The sequence below is a fragment of the Ambystoma mexicanum genome, chromosome 11 (genome assembly GCF_040938575.1).
Source record: "Ambystoma mexicanum isolate Mex_15411 chromosome 11, UKY_AmexF1_1, whole genome shotgun sequence".
Lineage (NCBI taxonomy): Eukaryota > Metazoa > Chordata > Amphibia > Caudata > Ambystomatidae > Ambystoma > Ambystoma mexicanum.
This window is the reverse complement of record NC_090934.1, coordinates 1324103729-1324121022: the sequence shown is the minus strand read 5'-3', so window position 1 is coordinate 1324121022 and position 17294 is coordinate 1324103729.

Below are 17294 nucleotides of genomic sequence, written 5' to 3'. Positions count from 1 at the left end.
TTTATGTTTGAATTATTCTAGTTGGAAAACCGAGTATTATTAAGGTTATTATTAATTTTAAAAGATTTTGATTTCTTGAACCTTGCGTTTAAAGTATGATTTAAAAAAGATATTTTGTATGATCAGAATCAAAGTATTAACTGCACCTATGGATAGTATCACAGGTGTGCAGGGGACAGGAGTATCCATCAACAAAGGACACTGTTTAGGTTTTTGCCTTCTTCATGTCTTCAGGAACCACCAATCTATGTCCTCTGCACAAATATGAATCTCTCACACACAATTCGTCTCTGAACTTTCTATATTCCTTGACTTTCTCATCACCACTGCAATGTGAAATTGTCTGCACTAACTTCACAACTGCCTAATAAATACTGCCCTTGGCTTAAGCCACATCCCTATTCTTTTTTCTTAATGCTCCGCTGTACCTGAACAAATCTCAGCTACTTCCTCATCCCCTTCATCAGCACATTTACCTGCCAACAGATGACACACTCCAAACATGTACAGCGCATCAGCAACAACATTGTTCATTCCTTGAACATGCTCCATTTGAAATTGTAAGCCTTACAGACTACTGACCCATTTCATAATCCTCCTCGACACCCCTTCCAATTCACCTTTGTTGAAGATACTAATGAGGGGTTTGTGATCAGTTCTTACTATGAATCCATGACTCCAAACATACAACTTGAACTTGTTGACGGCCCACATGCATGCCAATGTTTCTTTCTCCACTACAGAATATCTCTTTTCTGCCTCCTTCAACATAATTGAGGAAAACACTATGGTCAATAATTCACCTTCAGCAGCTTGCGTCAAAATGGCCCCAAGGCCGGTATCACTAGCATCTGCCTTGATGAATGTCTTTCATCCCTCTACAAATCCAGATAACACAGGTGCATCCACAATAAATTGCTTGACCTTTTCAATTTTTTTGATACTCTTCATTCCAGATATATACCACACCCTTTTTGTGAGTCTCCTAATGTTTTTTTGTCTTATCTGCCAATATTTCTAGAAACTTGCTATAAAACTCCACAAGACCTAAAAACAATGCCACATCATTCTTGTTCCTTGAACATGACATTCCTCTGACAGCATTCACCGTGTCATGTTTGGGTTTCACCCCTTGCCCAGAAATCTCATGGCACAGGTAAGTCACTTTGTTTGCCTTGAAAGTACATCTCTCCCGGGCAATTGTCAAGCCAGCCTCTTTCAAAATTTCAAGTACCTTTCGCAGACACTTATCATGCTCTTCTAAGTTCACACCACAGACTAACACATCATCTTGATATAATAACACCCCCTTTTCATTTGCCAACAATCTATGCATAACTTTCTGGAAAACGTTTGCTGCTGAGACCAGTCCAAACGGCATCCTTCTGCATCTAAATAGCCCAATGGGAGTTATAAAGGCTGTTAAATCAATGGAGTCCTCATGAAGTTCAATCTGATGATACGCCACTCTCAGATCCAGAATTGAAAATATCTGAGCACGAGCGACACCTGCCAAGAGATCATCTATCCTTAGTAAGGGAAATGTCTCTGCCACCACGTTGCTGTTTAGATTCCTTAAATCAATACTAAATCTTACCGATCCTTTGGGTTTCCTTACTACAACTATCGGACTAACCCACTCAGAGGCCTCCATTTTCTCTGCAATTCCTTCCCTTGGCATCCTTGTAATCTCTTCTTCAACTTCTTTGCGTTTAGCTAAAAGTACCATCCGCAATTTGGAAGAGATTGGAACTGCCCCTTGCTTGGGTCTTATGCGATGCACAAAGCCCTTTAGGCATCCTAGTCTTTTCTCAAAAACTTCCGGAAACCACTATGAAACCTCCAGTGCATTGGTGCACACTTCAATTTTGAGCGAACAGTACTTGTTTTGGATGGCATGGATCTAATCTGATGGCCATCTGCGCCTGATCATCCCAAAACAATCATCCTCCTCCTTTCTTTGTCACATATACCATGCTCAAAGCTCTCCTCCCTTTAAATTTCAATTCTGCACTGAACGGCCCCACAATGTCAATGGGAATATCCCTGTAAGCATTACATTTGATCTCTGGTTCTTGTAGTGTACAGCGGTTAAATTCACTCCTCCACACATAAGGGTGTAGTCCACACCCCTGTCTATCAGCATGGATTTTTGCACACCATTTATAGAAATCATGGCATAGGGTTTGCTCCTTTTCACTATCGCTGAACTGCTTGCACAGATTGATCACTTTCTTCCAATGCACTTGTACTGTTCGCAGTCATCATCTTCGTAAACTTCCCTCACTTGTCCAAGTGACCTAAAATTCTTGTATCATCGGGACAGATGTCCCTTACATCTGCACTCTCTGCAGATTGTATGTACTGCTATGCATTCTTTGTCATTAGCCAGATGGGTGCTACTTCCACATCTTTAACATCTCCTACTTTGTGTGAACTTAGGCTCCATCTTGGGGATACCCCATGGACGTCCTGGATTCTTATTGCTGTGAGGTACCACATCACTCTTCACTCCTTCATTTCTCTTTCCAGGCGCAGACCATTGCTTCTGAGCTGCCTTGGACATCTTGTTTACTAAGCCCTCATCCACGCCTGCTTTGTGATTGTCACCACTTTTCTCTGAGTGTAGTGCCTTAATGCAGAGCTCAGTATGCCCTATATTTTTTGCAGTTTTAATTGGTAGCTTAAGAGTACATTCCATCCACATGTCCTCTTATTTTGTCATTGATGCATTTAATCATCAATTGGTCCCTCAATTGTTCTTCCTGGCAGTGAGTGAACTGACACTTAACAGCTAAAGCACGTAAGACTGTGACAAATTCTTCAGTGGACTTGCCCATTTTCTGTTCCCTGGTGGCAAAGTGGTACAATATTTTCTTGTACCTCATTATGTTTGTCGATCTTGGCTATACATCTCTCAAATAGCCCCACATCTCCAAGGCCAACAGGTTCAGGCAGTTTCTTGAAGATTTCCTGGCCAGCCGACCCAAAGCAGTGATATAGCAACGCCTCCTTCCTATCATTTGAATAGTTAGTCCCAAACACTACCAACACTTACTTAGTGAAGCCATCTCTCCAATCAGCCCATCATACTTTGGATTCGTCAGGCGATGGCAAAAAAACACATGTACAGGTACATTGGCCATTGTACACCAAACCATTAATTGGACAGCAAACAGCAATGTTAGCTCCCCAGCCCCAGCAGACGACGAACACTCAATTTGGGCACAATTCACAATAACTGAATGAGTACTCTCAATATTTTGTAATTGTGGGTGATTGTGTGCTGTTAACTTGCTTCCTTGTGTACACTTTATTATTTTGTTTCCTTTTCTTTATTTTTCAGATTGCTTCCTTATGCGCACTTGTTAATTTTGATGTCCTTTTCTCTATATTGCCTGAACTGTAGACTTGTAACTTGAATAACATTGCAGGAAAGCTCCTTGTCTTATCACAGAGCCAGTATGTTGCCCTGGTGCTGGTCGCTTGCAGGAAGCAGCACTATGACAACGTTTAGTAAACATAACATAATCCGTGTGTCACAGTCTATTTAAATGCAGATGTAAACAATAATCCAAAATGGCTGCACGCTTACTGATGCTCCCGGGTGCTTTTCTCTAGCACCCGAGAGTGTGTCACAGCTCAGCGCTGCTTGAATGTCAATGATGGTGGAGGCGGGGTGTGCGCTCAGCGCATTTAAAAATTGCAGCTCATTGCCCTCACACAGGCAACCACTGCTCCTCTCACCTCTCTCTGGGGACCTTTCTTTTGGAAATACTGGTCACCGCACACCGGCACAATCAGGGGGCCACCAACACAAAGCGGTCCCCTCTCACCAGTGCAGCAACAACTTACAGGATCCTGGCAGCATGGTTTTGTCTCCCAAGCAAGGCATCTGAGCAGGCACGGCACCCAAAGTCATTGAAGGTCGCTGCCACTATGACCAACTCGTAGCCAGTTGTTAGGTAGGTAATGAAATCACACAGGCTCTTAAGAGATTAAACAGTCCAAACCTTTATTCATAAGAGTAATAGAGTTCTTGGCAGCAACCTCCCAGCTCACCCATCCAGCCTGGAACCTCTGCTCCACTACAGAACACCCAGAGGTTCCAGGTTCTCTGTGCTGGAGCTTGGTGTAACAGTAACTATGTACACATACATTGATGGATTTCGTGGAACATTTGTGACAAGAACTTATTTACATGGAGTGTGAACAGAATTTATAGATGGTATGCACTCCTAACATGGAGCCCCCTGTTAAAATATGCAGATTTCTTCTTAAGACCTTTTGTGGCCATGATGAGATCATAATTAAGAGATGCCACAGAAGTGATTAATATTCTTTGAAATCTCAAAATAGGACAACAGGACGTCCTTGTGATGCCCGACGTAGAAGCGATGTATATGAGTATAACGCAACAAGTCAGCATAGAGGTAATGAGAACGCACCTTGATTCACGACCAGATACGAAAGAGAGAGTACCTACAGAGGTCATCCTTGAGCGCATTCGTCAGGCACTTGCTCAAAATGTCTTCTTGCTTGAGGACAAAATGTATAACCAGGTGCACGGCACGAGTATGGGTTTGACTTTCACACTAGACATTGCGAATTTGTACATGGATCATTTTGAGTCTACCCATCTATACATCTATACACTAATCAGGAGACGTTTGTGAAACAGACACAAAATTGGCATCGCTATATTGAGGATGTAAACACTATCGAAGAACCAGACATTTTGAAGAATTCGCTACTTCAAGTTTACCATAACATGTGACATGCATTCACGAATTGCAAAACCAACTAGGCAGTGTATGGAATTAAGTGCCCGTGTGGTCTCATCTACATTGGAAAAACCAAAAGGCAAAGGATCTGTGAGCATAGATCGTCCCCAATGAATCAAGTGTCAGAGAAACCAATGGTGGAACACTTCCCCAAAGAAAAAAGATAAAGACACAGACATATTATGGTTCATGATACAAACAGGTATTACTTAATGTACATAGTTTGGTTACTAATGTTGATATGCAGTTGTTTTATTGATGATTTGTTTGTACTGATGTGCTTTATTTATATATTTGTTTCTGAATAAATTAAAATAAATAATAAAAAAAGATACAAACGGTTAAACCACTCCCACGTGGAGGAGATAGAGATCTAGCATTACAAAAACTCAAACAATAGCGGATACATAGCCTTAATATGGTTACATCAGGTTTAAACTCAAGTATTGACGTGGGCCTTGTTTTTTAGGTGGTTCATGATTAAGGCTTCCAGTTTTCTGATTTGTACACGTAAATCAGATGGAAATCAATCTCCTTGCTGTCTGTATTTATTTATAAAAATGGAAAAAAAACTGAAAAACAGGTTCTGTCTGGTTCTGTAGGATGTCACTCGTACACCTGCAATACGATTGGCTTGGTATTGGCAGCATGAGAATGTAAAAGTTGTATAAATATAGCATGAAAGTTCTTCAAATTGCTGACAGCATATATCTTAAGGCAGCGGCAGTCACAGGAGCAACCATTTATTGTTATGGAGAAAATGTAGCTCACTTTTCTTTCATATATGGCTGCATGTGTGCTTTAATAAATGCATTTTTTAATTAGAATAAATGCAGAAAAATGTCGGTTGATAATTATCTTTTCATATGACAAAAAAAAAGGTAGAGAAATACAGAAAAAAAGGCCAAAAAATAAATATGGATCAATACAGACGGAAATGGCGGAAAAATAAATACCATAGAACTGAAAGCCTTATTCAGGATTAAGAATTGATCAAAGACGCTGAATCACATGTGTAACATCAGGGAGACACAATTAAGAATCTTGAGAAAGAAAGTGACCTTCCAGATTGATATTTTTATGATTCCACCTGTGAAACTTGTACATGGAGGGTAATTAAGAAGTCAGTTGTTATCTCAGCTGCATCTATTGCCATATATGATATGGAATGGCTCTGAACCATGTACGAAGAAAAAGAAAAATGTACATAGGCGGTGAATAATCTTTCTGTACTTTAATGGTAATCTGGCAAATAGGAGGAAAAGGGAACTCTGCATCCATTATGGCAGAGTTCTTTTTCTGTCCAGCTGTGGCAAAAGGTCAATAACTAGATCAGAACACTCTATGCAGATAAGGCAGTGTCCACTGTAAACACAGTTCCTCTGTTTCTAAAACAAAGAACCCTGTATCCACTATGTTAGAGGTTCTTGTCACAAGATGGTGAATGTAAACATATCACACCTCATCAATGTATTAGCGTCTAGAGTGGAGTAAATCCCTAAGAGGCGGGGAGACACATGTTGCATTAAATGGCGTTAAATATGATTAACACCACAAATGAAGAAGGTAAAGCAATAACGATTCATAAAAGAGCCTGGCATTAGTTAGGTCAGAAGCTCCCCGCCCCATCTAGTAGCATTCGAAAAGGTGACTATCTAGATCTGATTTCAATAGTGCCTGAGGAGCACTCTGGTGGTGACTGTGCGCAGTACAAACACCTTTAACATTAACATTATCATTAACATTAGACTATAAAATCTATGTGAACATGGCAGCTATGATGTGCATTCTTAAACCGTCTAACCGTCTAACTAATGGATACACTAAACACAAGACGCTAAATGAAAACATTTAAGTTTGACTTCTTGATGACTGCTCAGAATGTGAGTGAGCCACCGATATGGAACGCGACAATTGCTGGACTATATCATGGTCGTAACACGATGAACATAGTTGTGGTGCATTTGAAAGGGATTCGTTAAAATAGGGAAGGAATACGCCATATTGAATTAAACATGGAATAATGACAGAGGAACAAGTGAGTTTTGTTAGTTCTCCAGACAACTATGCACATTTCATGTACACTTTGTGTAAAAAGCCCTTAGGTGATGTTTCAATATGGCATCTGCGTTGATCGCAACGACTCAGTGTATGTTTTAGATTAGAAAACAGTGCAGAGTGATGGTCCATTTAAGACGCACCACTCTGAGTTTAGGGTTTTGTGTGCCAGACCAAGTGTAAGGGCGTAGAGGGCGACAATGAAGCATAGCCTACTGAATGAAGATGTAATCAAATAAGCTTCTGCAACACTAGTGTGGTCGGCGGTATGACACAGAACTGTTAAGTGTTTGGTGGAGAATCAGGGAAAGCATGTGTGTTTTTTTAAAATCAGAAGACAATGGGCCTCATTAAGACCCTGGCGGGAGAGGGTTAATGGGGCCGGTAGAGCTGCCGGCCGCGTTAACCCTCTACCGCCTCATTACGAGGTCTCCTCGCGTGACCCGCTAAAAACGCCTGGTAAAACCAGGCGTCCTTAGCGGGTCCCGTGAGCAGACTAGGATGCCAACAATGGGCCCGTCATTAACGGGCCAGTTGTTTGCATCCTTCCCATTCCCATTTAGCCCTATGGGGGCTCGAATGGGAATGGGGATGTACCGGGTCTGGGTTCCCGGGAAGGGGAATTACCAGGCCCTCCAAGGTCAGAATGGACCGGTACTTCCCCATTCCGGGAACTCGGACCCAGTACCCGGTATGGGGGTAGCCATGCCGCTAATAGCGGCATGGCTACCTCCATAGTCATAATGAGGCCAATGGCTCTTATGCCCTAGGGCGTGTTGAGGTTTGTAAAAGAAACGTTGTTCTTAAGCAGTGCTGATAGACTAAGTGATTCGGATACATGCTGTGAAAAGAGAGGTCGATGAAATAGCCCACTGAGTTTGGCATCTTTTTATATATTGTTACATTTATAGATCACAAAAGACCCACAGGCATCAAGGTGCTGGTTGCAAGGGGGGCGGGGGGAGAGGACAGGGAGCTGGGGAGTCAAGCAGGAGGAGGGATGGGTGGTACCAGGAGAATTCATTGTCAGGTTCAATGTCAATGAAATAAGATCGTTTTCAGTTGTTTTCTGAAAGGCCAGTACAAAGGCTCATAATGCAGGTGAGGAGGCAGGTTATTCCACAGTCGGGTGGAAATGACTGGGAAGCTAGCACCGCCGGCTCGAGTGCATCTGAAGCGTGGTGTGGTTAGTCTGTGGCTATAGATAGGTCTTGTAGGACTAGACGAACTGTATATTGAGTTTCTCTCTGAGAGGTAACGCAGTGCAGAGTTAGAAAGGCAGCGATGAGTAATGGGAAAGGACTTTAAAAGTGAGCCGTTCTCTGATTGGGCAGCCTATGAGCAGCTTTTCTATGAGTTGAGACATGGTCTCATCTGGATAAGCTCAAAGATGCCAGGATGGCATTGTTACAACTTGGGTCCTTCCTCTCCTCCATCTCAATCTCCACTTGTGATGTCCCCCAGGGGTCTAACCTCTCTCCCTGGCTTTTCAGCCGACACCTGACACCCCTCACCCACTGCATTGCTGCTCTATGCTCCAACTTCCAGTGCTATGCGGATAACACCAAGCTCGTTTTCAGGCTCACCTCTACCACCTCTTCTCCCTCTCTCATCTCTGACTGTCTGTCTGCAATCCAGGAGTGGTGTGCCACCAACGACCGCTGCCTTAATGCCGGTAAGAATGGGATCCTCCTCATCGGCACTCCTGCACCTTCCTTTCCTGTAACCCTCTGGCCGGCCTTTCTTGGCCCACTCCCTGCTCCCACCTGCGAGGCCAAGGACCTTGGGGTCATCTTCAACTCCACTCTTTTCTTTTCTCCACACATCTCTGATGTCTCTAAGTATAACTACCAATTGCACCTCCTCAGAGGTATTCTTCCCTTCCTCATTTTCCCCCAGAAGCTCACTGTCTCTAGAGCTCTGGTTCTCTCTAGGCTGAACTATTGCAACAGTCTCTTTCTAAATCTGCCTGCTACTTCTCTCTGCCCTCTGCAACTCATCAAGAACAGGACTGCAAGACTTGTCCTTGGCATCAAGCCCAGGGTATTGTATCTCTCCAGCCTTGAAATCTCTTCATTGGCTCCCAGTGGCTGCAAGGATTAAGTTTAAGAACCTCTGCATTGTCCTCAAGGCCTTCTGGGGCCGCAATACCTTCAACTCTCCCTTCGGAAATACCTTCCTACCTGAGCTCTTCACTCCACTGCCTCCAACTTAATAAGGGTCAGTCGCTTCTCCAAGCAACAAGTTGGCAGCAGATCTCTTTACTTGGCCGGGGCTTCCATCTGGAACAGCCTCCCTGAAACTTGAGGAGAACCATCTTTGGTTCCCGAAGCACCTCAAGACCTTCCTCTTTGCTTCCGCCTTCTCTCTTCCTCTCCTCTCCCCTGCTGATCTCTTTATCTTCTATACTGGGCATCTGGCTACCCTCTGACTTCAGACCCAGACCCTGCCCTCCCTGCTGCATAACCGCACTGCCTCCTGGCAGCCCTTGCAATTGGGGGCCTGTATCTGCATCCCTACAGCCCCCTTACCTGCACTTATTGACACCTGGTGTCTGCGCTTAATTCTGGCACTTGCCACCTGCTGGCCGCACTATCTGTTTTTGTTCGATCACTTGTTCAGCATTCTCCACTCCTCCTCTGCCCCTTGAACTTTTCCCCTTCCCTCTCCCCTGCACTTGCGCGTTCTCAGTGTCACTGGGCCTAGTAAGATCATGGTTTTTGTACTCCTTTGTACCCCTCCCTTGCCTCGTCATGCCTTGAAACACTTGTGCATAGGCGCGATATAAAATAAAATATCATATCATAACTGGATAATCTGGAGTTTTTTAAGGTTCCGCTCTGATGTGCCAGCAAGAAGGGAGTTACAGTAGTCAAGCTGCGAGCCAATTACTGCCCTGGCTTTAGTCAGTCGGTCTAGTGAGAAGAAGAACTGTTTGGTTGCGTTAACAAATGTAGTGGCGTGGGCAGCTGAGGATGCAATTGCATTGACATGGCGTGTCATGCTGAAGCTACAGTGTAAATGGACGCTTAGCGTTTTGACAGAGGAGGACACTGGGATGGTGCAGGCATCGATGGTGAAGGTACAGTAGGCTAGATCAAATTTGTTAAGACGTGAGGGAGGGGCCTACAATCAGGATCTCTGTCTTGTCATCATTAAGACAAAGCTGGTGTGTGGCCATCCAAGTTTGAATAGTGTCATAGATGTGGCTGGATTCTTGCTCGTAGTTGCCTGAGAGGGGGATGAGAAATTGTGTATCATCGGCATAGTTGGTGTGTGATATACCCAGAGAGTCGAGATGGTCGAAGAGTGGTTTGGTGTAGATATTGTATAATGTTGGGGACACATAGGAGTCTTGTGGGACTCTACTGGGAACTTGAGTTTGGTGGGTGGCTGCACTGTCCACATATATATGGGCTGTTCTAACGTTAAGGAACGAGGCAACCCATTTGGTGGTCATAGGGGAAAGATTGGCAGCTGTAGTAAGATGGTTGTAGAGTGTTTGGTCGATAACTAAGTCAAATGCTGCCACGAGGTCTAGCAATAAGAGGAGGGCACAGTTGCCAGCATCACAAATGTTGTCCATCTGGTTTTTGAGGTCCAGCAGGGCAAATTCTGTGCCATGAGCTGGACGGAAGCCTACCTGTCGGGGGCTAAAGATCTTGTGTTGTTCCACGTTGGCTTGCATCTGAATGTAGGCAGCGCTGTCCAGGATTTTTGGAAGGAAAGGGACTGTGGTAATGGGCCTGTTGTTGGTAGGAATAGTGGTGTCGAGGGATGCTTCCTTAAGGTTGGGTGGGATTGAACTGTTGGCGAACAAAGAGTTGATAAATGAGGTAATAGTAGGGGTCAGGGTGTTTGCACAGTCCTTAATAAGGGGAGCTGGGCAGGTGTACCCTTGGCAGTGTGAAGACTTCAGACCAGCGATGAGAGTGGACATTTCCAATTCTGTGATGGGAGTGAAGCGGAAACGGGCGACAGTGATGGAGGGTGGGGATGGAGGTGGGGAGCAACTGGGCTCTTTCTTGAAAGCTTTCGCAGGATGATGCTCTCTTCTTTCTGATTTTTATCTGAAGCGAGATGAGCTTGTTGGTGAGGGCATCTTGGATATTTTGTGATGTCTTTGGTGTAGTTGGCAATTGGTGTGATAGGGGATTCAAGTCCATGTGGGATAGAGAACAGTTCACGTGAATGGGATTGGCCTATGGAGATCCTGTTTGAAAGGGCAGTTGCTTTGGCTGTAATGATGACTTGTTTATATTCCTTAGACAAATTGAGGAAGCTGGTTTTGTTAGCTAGTGATGGCAATTTTTGCCATCTGGTTTCGAGGGCACGCTGCTTGGCTTGCATGGCCTGGAGACAAGGTGTAAACCAGGAGTTAATGTGCGTGGTTTATTTGGTTCTGCGAGGATTGATTGGGGTGATAGCATCAATGGCTGACTGGATGGCAGTATTGTAGATGCCAACAAGGTCAAAAAGGTTAGAAGGCAGAGTGGCTGAGGCGAGAGTGCGGTCCGATGTGAGGACAGGGGGGAGTGGCTCCTTAGTGAGATTCTAGAGTATTTTGTGATTGCAGGGGGAAGAGGAGGGATATAAGTTGTCTGGATGGGTGTGACAGGCACCATAAAGGTGATGGTGTGGTGGTCATACCACAGATTGGGGGTGAGGGCTATGTTGTTTGTGTTGCAATTAAAGTCTGCAATCCAGTCCAGTGACCTTCCTAATCGACGTGTTAGACTCAAAACATGTTGAGTGAATCCTAGAGAGGCTAAGGAGTTAACAAGTGAGGAGGTGTCTTTGTCAGATAGGTAATTGAAGCCCAAGTTTAGGTCTTGCAGGAAAAGGACTTGGGAGGAGGGTTTGATGCTAGTACGAGGTCATCATCAAAGGATTTAGCCAGCCCCGGGGGCTGTAGATGACATGAAAAGTAGGCGATAGTGTTAGCTTGGTACTGAGTAGATCACAGGAGGTGGAAGAAGTGGTAGGGATAGGTCTGAATGTCATAGTATCTTTGTGGAAGAGGGCGACCCCACCCCCTTTGCGCAGATGGCGGTCGCAATGCAAGATTGTGTGTCCTGCTGGGACAGCAATGGTGGTCTCAGTTACTGCTAAGAAGTCCACGTTGCGGTTGGTGATGAGGTCCCTGATATCTGTGGCATGAGCAATGATGAAGCATGCATTGATGAGTGTGGAGGAGAGTGGGTGGGTGGTGGGGATAGGAGTGGCTGTTGCAGTGGTGGAGGATGGGGATATGGTTGTTGTGTGAGGTAAGGAAAGGTGCATGTGCCGAGGTGTGGTGCAAGTCGATAGTTTGTGGGTGGTGGGATGGAGCATGGAATAGGTGGTGATGATGTGTGGGCAGTAAGCACTGAGGTTCTGGCAGCAACTGTACATTGGAGGGTGGTGGGTGTAGATACCAAGCAAGGAATTGGTGTGCAAGCCTGGGTAGTGGTTATGGTGTAGGTTTTTAGAAGTGCTGGAAGAGCTGGCCTGCATGTTGTACGGGCGGGGATGGCTGTGTGCAAGTTGAAGGGAACTGGACACAAGTGTAACATCTTGGTGAGAGAGCAATAACTGGGAGAAAAGGTGTGGTTTTGAAACAAGTAACAGAGCTGATGGAGCAGGTGGACTGTTGTGTGTAGTACAATGGATTAACAAGAACATTCTTTCCTTGGATAGCAAGGGACGAGGGGCTTATGGTGTTGAGAGCAGGACTGGAGCTCGATGGTGTAGGCATAGGCTAGGGGGAATTAGATCCCAGTTAACATGGGGGGGGGGGTCGTGAGCTTGTGTGAGGGCGATGGATTGCTTAGCTTATACAACAGCTCAGTTCCGAGAGGTGCCAGGCCTGTTGAAGGGGTGGTCAGATGTAGTTCTGATCGGCATTTTAGACTGGCGAGGCAGCTTAAGCAATGGGCTTCATCAGAGTGGGAATTGCATGGGTGAAGAGAATAGTCTGAAGGACTGGTCAAAATGTTAGCATTTTTGGAAGACATGAGGGCAACCTGGATTGCTGCGCGCAGACATACAGGTCTTGGGGATAGCACAGACCGTGTGAGGGGGAGTAGGATGTGTAGGACATAGTATGGGGAGGACGAATGTGTATCCGTAGTAAGCAAAACTTTCCCGATGTCGCAAAGTGGTGGTAGATCCTGATGTGCCGGGTGAGTAGCTGAAATCAACAAGTCATGATAGAAAGCACTGTTGTCGATGGCAGTAGTATGTCATGGTATAGTATAAGGTGCGCGGGGTGTCTTACCTCGTGGGCTTGTTGAGGGGACTTCATGCGTGGCAATGGACAAAATGCTGCGGGCGGGTCACTTGGAGGAGTAGTAAATATGGGCAGAGTCTGGGTTAGTTGAATACTGCATAATAGATGTGTCTGTGGGCCGGCTATAGCTGGGCAGGGCCTTAGTGCAGGCCCTTTGTGAGGGGTCGGCTTCAGCTGACGGCTCCTCTGATAAAAGCTATGATGATGAGGTAACAGCCAATCCTCGTAGGGCAAGGGAAGGCCAATAGGCAGGCCTCCCATATGTTGAGAAGGCCTCATCATGGCAGCGGCCATGTTTGCATGTTATAGTTTCCCCATATTGTGCTTGTGAAGCTCAGCATGGCTTGCAGGTATTTCAAGAAGGATTACAGGTGGATGTTCCTAAATCAGAACGCGAAGCCCAGCAGGTCCTACCTGTGTTGCCGCTTGACCAGGGGCCATGCGGTGTGCAGGAGTGCACCGAGGATGTTCTCTCATGTGCAGGAGTCCCGGCCAGACAGTTGTGTTCAGCCTTAGGGCTGGGCCTTTGTGAGGGGCTGTCTTCACCTGGCGGCTCCGCTGATCAAGGCTTTTATGCTGAGGTAACAGCCAATCCTCATAGGACAGGGAAGGGTGAACAGGGCCTCCCATATATTGAGATGGCTTCTTCATGGCAGAGGCCATGTTTGCATGTTGTAGTTTCACCATATTGGGCTAAAGAGTGGTCCCTGACTATGGTCATTTTATTAACAGGTGTCATAAGCTTTAAAGTTTGCAGATGGGGGAGACCTCATTGTGAAGCGTTCAAATGATTAGAAATGAAGGTTAGTGGTGATTGCTTTGCCATGACTGGTTTAAGAAACACAGCCACCAAATGAATGAAATAAATGTGTAAGTAAGGATAGAATTTGGGTTTTTACAGACATCTAAGTGATGCAAAGATGTGGACTAAGAAATTAAATATGCTCCCCTTTGAACAAATACAAAGAGGTTAGTGGCAACATTAGAAATTAGTTTTGTTTAACATGTATAGTCAATTATTAGGTATCTGATTCACAGTATGTATGTGTTTTTATAGTAGAATGAATATCATCTAGAAGGAGTTGTGAAGAGATTGGATCTCGTAGTACAAACCTGTTCTGTCCTGATAAAGAGCTCGATGTTCGAGGAAACAAGAGATTGCAATTGGATGGCTGGGTCTCATGTGAAAAGGCCGAAACACTGTGGGGTTCATTTCGAGTTTGGAGGCAGCCATGGCGCCATGGTTGCCTCCAAACTCGGGTCTGGTCTCACTGAATGGGGATTTACCGGGACATGCGACCTATGCGGACCCGGTAAGTCCCCATTCAGTAAACCATTCCCCATTCCCATTTGAGCCCACATAGGGCTCAAATGGGAATGGGGAAGGTGCTTATAACGGGCCCGCAATTTCGGGCCCGTTAATAGCTCCAAGGTCCCTTAACAGGTCCCGCAAAGAACGGCTGGTCAGCCCAGCCGTTCCTGCTGGGACCCGCTAAGGGACCTCAGAATATGGCGGTAGGGGCTTAACAGCACCAACATCCTTAACGGTGCCCTTAAGGCCCTACCACCATACTCGTAATGACCCCCTGTGTGTTGACATTTTTAAGAAATACATCATTGCATATTTAAAAAAACAGGCTATTTATCAACAACAATCCTGAGGGCAATTGTGGGGATATTCTTTCCATCTTGTAAAAAAGTGAGAATCTTGGGAATTAAGCAGAATATCTTTTTGATATTAACAACAGATCTTAGAGGTTGGTTCCATCTCACTGTATAATATTAAAATACAACTGAATGATGATGGTAACGGGACCACGATGCCTCATTCTGCGTAGGAAGTATTGAGAAAAAGATTTTTTTTAATGAACCATTGAATTGTGTTGTATTGCACAAACAGACTTCAAAAACGAACCCCATAACACACAATTGCACTTTAATATGTTATATGTGTTGTTTTTTTCTGAGAGTTGGCATATTAGATAAGTTGGTACATTCTGTATGACATTTATTTTAAGACAATGAATAAATTGCTGTTTAATCAAATACATACGTTGGAGATTCATATTGTGATGAATCCTGCAGAGTCGTCACTGATTCCCTGGTGATGATCTCCTGCCACATGGCCAGGGGACAGCAGCCGCTACCTGATCCTGACTCTGGAGGTGGTACTGTGAGGGAGGTTCATGTGGGAGGGGACGACTGCTTGGAGGAGGTGTTGACTCCATTTGGAGAGATGTGGTATTTCCCCCTTATAAGGAAAGCCCTATGACACCTAAAATTCTGATGGCATAATGTCATTCCAGTCAGAATACCATTCATACTGCATACACACAGGACACATACCTAACACCTCATGTTTCTAATGTTTTTCTAAGTGAAACTCTTAAACAATACTAGTACTGACAACACTGATAACAACAAAGTACTGAGATGAGGAAGAGGAAGAAGGAGTTAATGCAGATGGAATGAAACACAAAGTTGGACATACGGACTAGTTGTTTTGATAAAGTATGAGTGCGCGCGGCATTTAAAAATGGTGTCCACACTCAAGAAAGCAGCAAAACAGGAGAAGGAAGCAGTACGGGAAAAGACAGCTGGACAGAGGAGGCACTTCCAGGCAGCGGCTTGCAGCAACATACCGGCGTGGTGTGAGGCTAGGAGTGATGGAGCTGGCACCATGGGAGGACCGCCAGAGTATCGCAGCAGCAGCAGAGCTACCGTAGAAACGGTCATGCCGAGAAACAGCAGTCTTGCCAGCAGGTGAGCGCAGAGCTGCCGGGAGCATTGGAGGAAGGTCTGCAGTGCGAGGGAGGCTATACCAGAGAAGAAGCTTCACCACAGCAATGTGCCACAAGTTTGGAATGCTGCAAGACACCAGTGAGTCTGCCCAGAGCCATTGGGGTCCCCGGAGCATACTGACAGGTATGTAAGCAAATAAGAATACTTAAATATCGACCAAATGAAGTGCAAAGACAGAATAGTCCCTATGAATGAGATTTCAATGTGGGGAAAGTTGGAGCAAGTGTTACGGCAAGCAAACAAATACTAATGAAGATATTAAAAGGCAGAACTGGAACAAGTCTCCATGTATGGGATGTCAATGTAGGTAAATTTGGAATAAGTATTATCTTAAGCCAATCAACTGTGCTTTACCAAAGGACAGTGAAACAAAGAAATGTTAGTGAAAGGAGTACATCAGCAGTGAACATTTGGGGGAAGATACCTGGAAGAGATGTATACCAGGGAATCTGCAAGACACCAGAAAGGGATTCCTGGCAGTGGAGCATACCAGGAAATCCATTCAAAGTATATGGAAGTATAAGACATTATGAAAAGATACCTGGCAGGAGAGTATACCAGGAGGTTGCCTTAAAAAAACATTATTTGAAAGAGACACTTTGCCATTCTTAAGAAACTGTTATTTGAAAGAAACATGTTTTACCATCCTATCTGGATATCCAGGGGAAGGGAATCACTGTCTGGATCCAAGGATTTCTCCTTGGGAAAAGGACTATTTTCTGTTGGATTTATCTACTAGCTTTGTTTGTCAACACATTTTGCCAAATACTAGTTATAGGCATTTCCCTGCACCTTTAGTTGTTCATTTCTAGTGTGAGGGGTAGATTAGTATGTTTTAGACACAAAGACAGTTTTTAAGTTTGATGACTTGACAAAGACTGATCTTTAGTTTTACTTTCCTAGTTAGGGAAACTCTCTTTAGGATAGGGACAGAGAGGCATTTATCCAATCCTTTTATTTTAATAAAGATGTTTGATAATGAAAATATTACAACTTTTCTGCCTCTCATTTCTGACCCCATCAGAATATGTAGTAATTAATTTTGCCTGCAATTTTCCAGAGCTTGCAAGGTTAGTACACAGGCGGGAGGGGTAGGTTGTCACTCTTGTTATGTTTCCCTAAACATAGGACACTTCATGCGCATAGGCCCGTTTCAGCCCGGGGTGCTTCCCGTTCACTTAAATGGAAGAAACTTCCCTTCATAGTTTCAAACAGAAGATCTGACTGATTAATTGTATCATGTTTAAAATTGGTTATTTAAATTCCATCCCTTTTGCAGAAAAACATACCCTTTTTGCAGTCTTAGCAGCTGCTACAATATCCGAAGCAGAACAATTCCAGGATTGGTGTCAAGCGCTGCCAAAATTAAAATTAAAAAA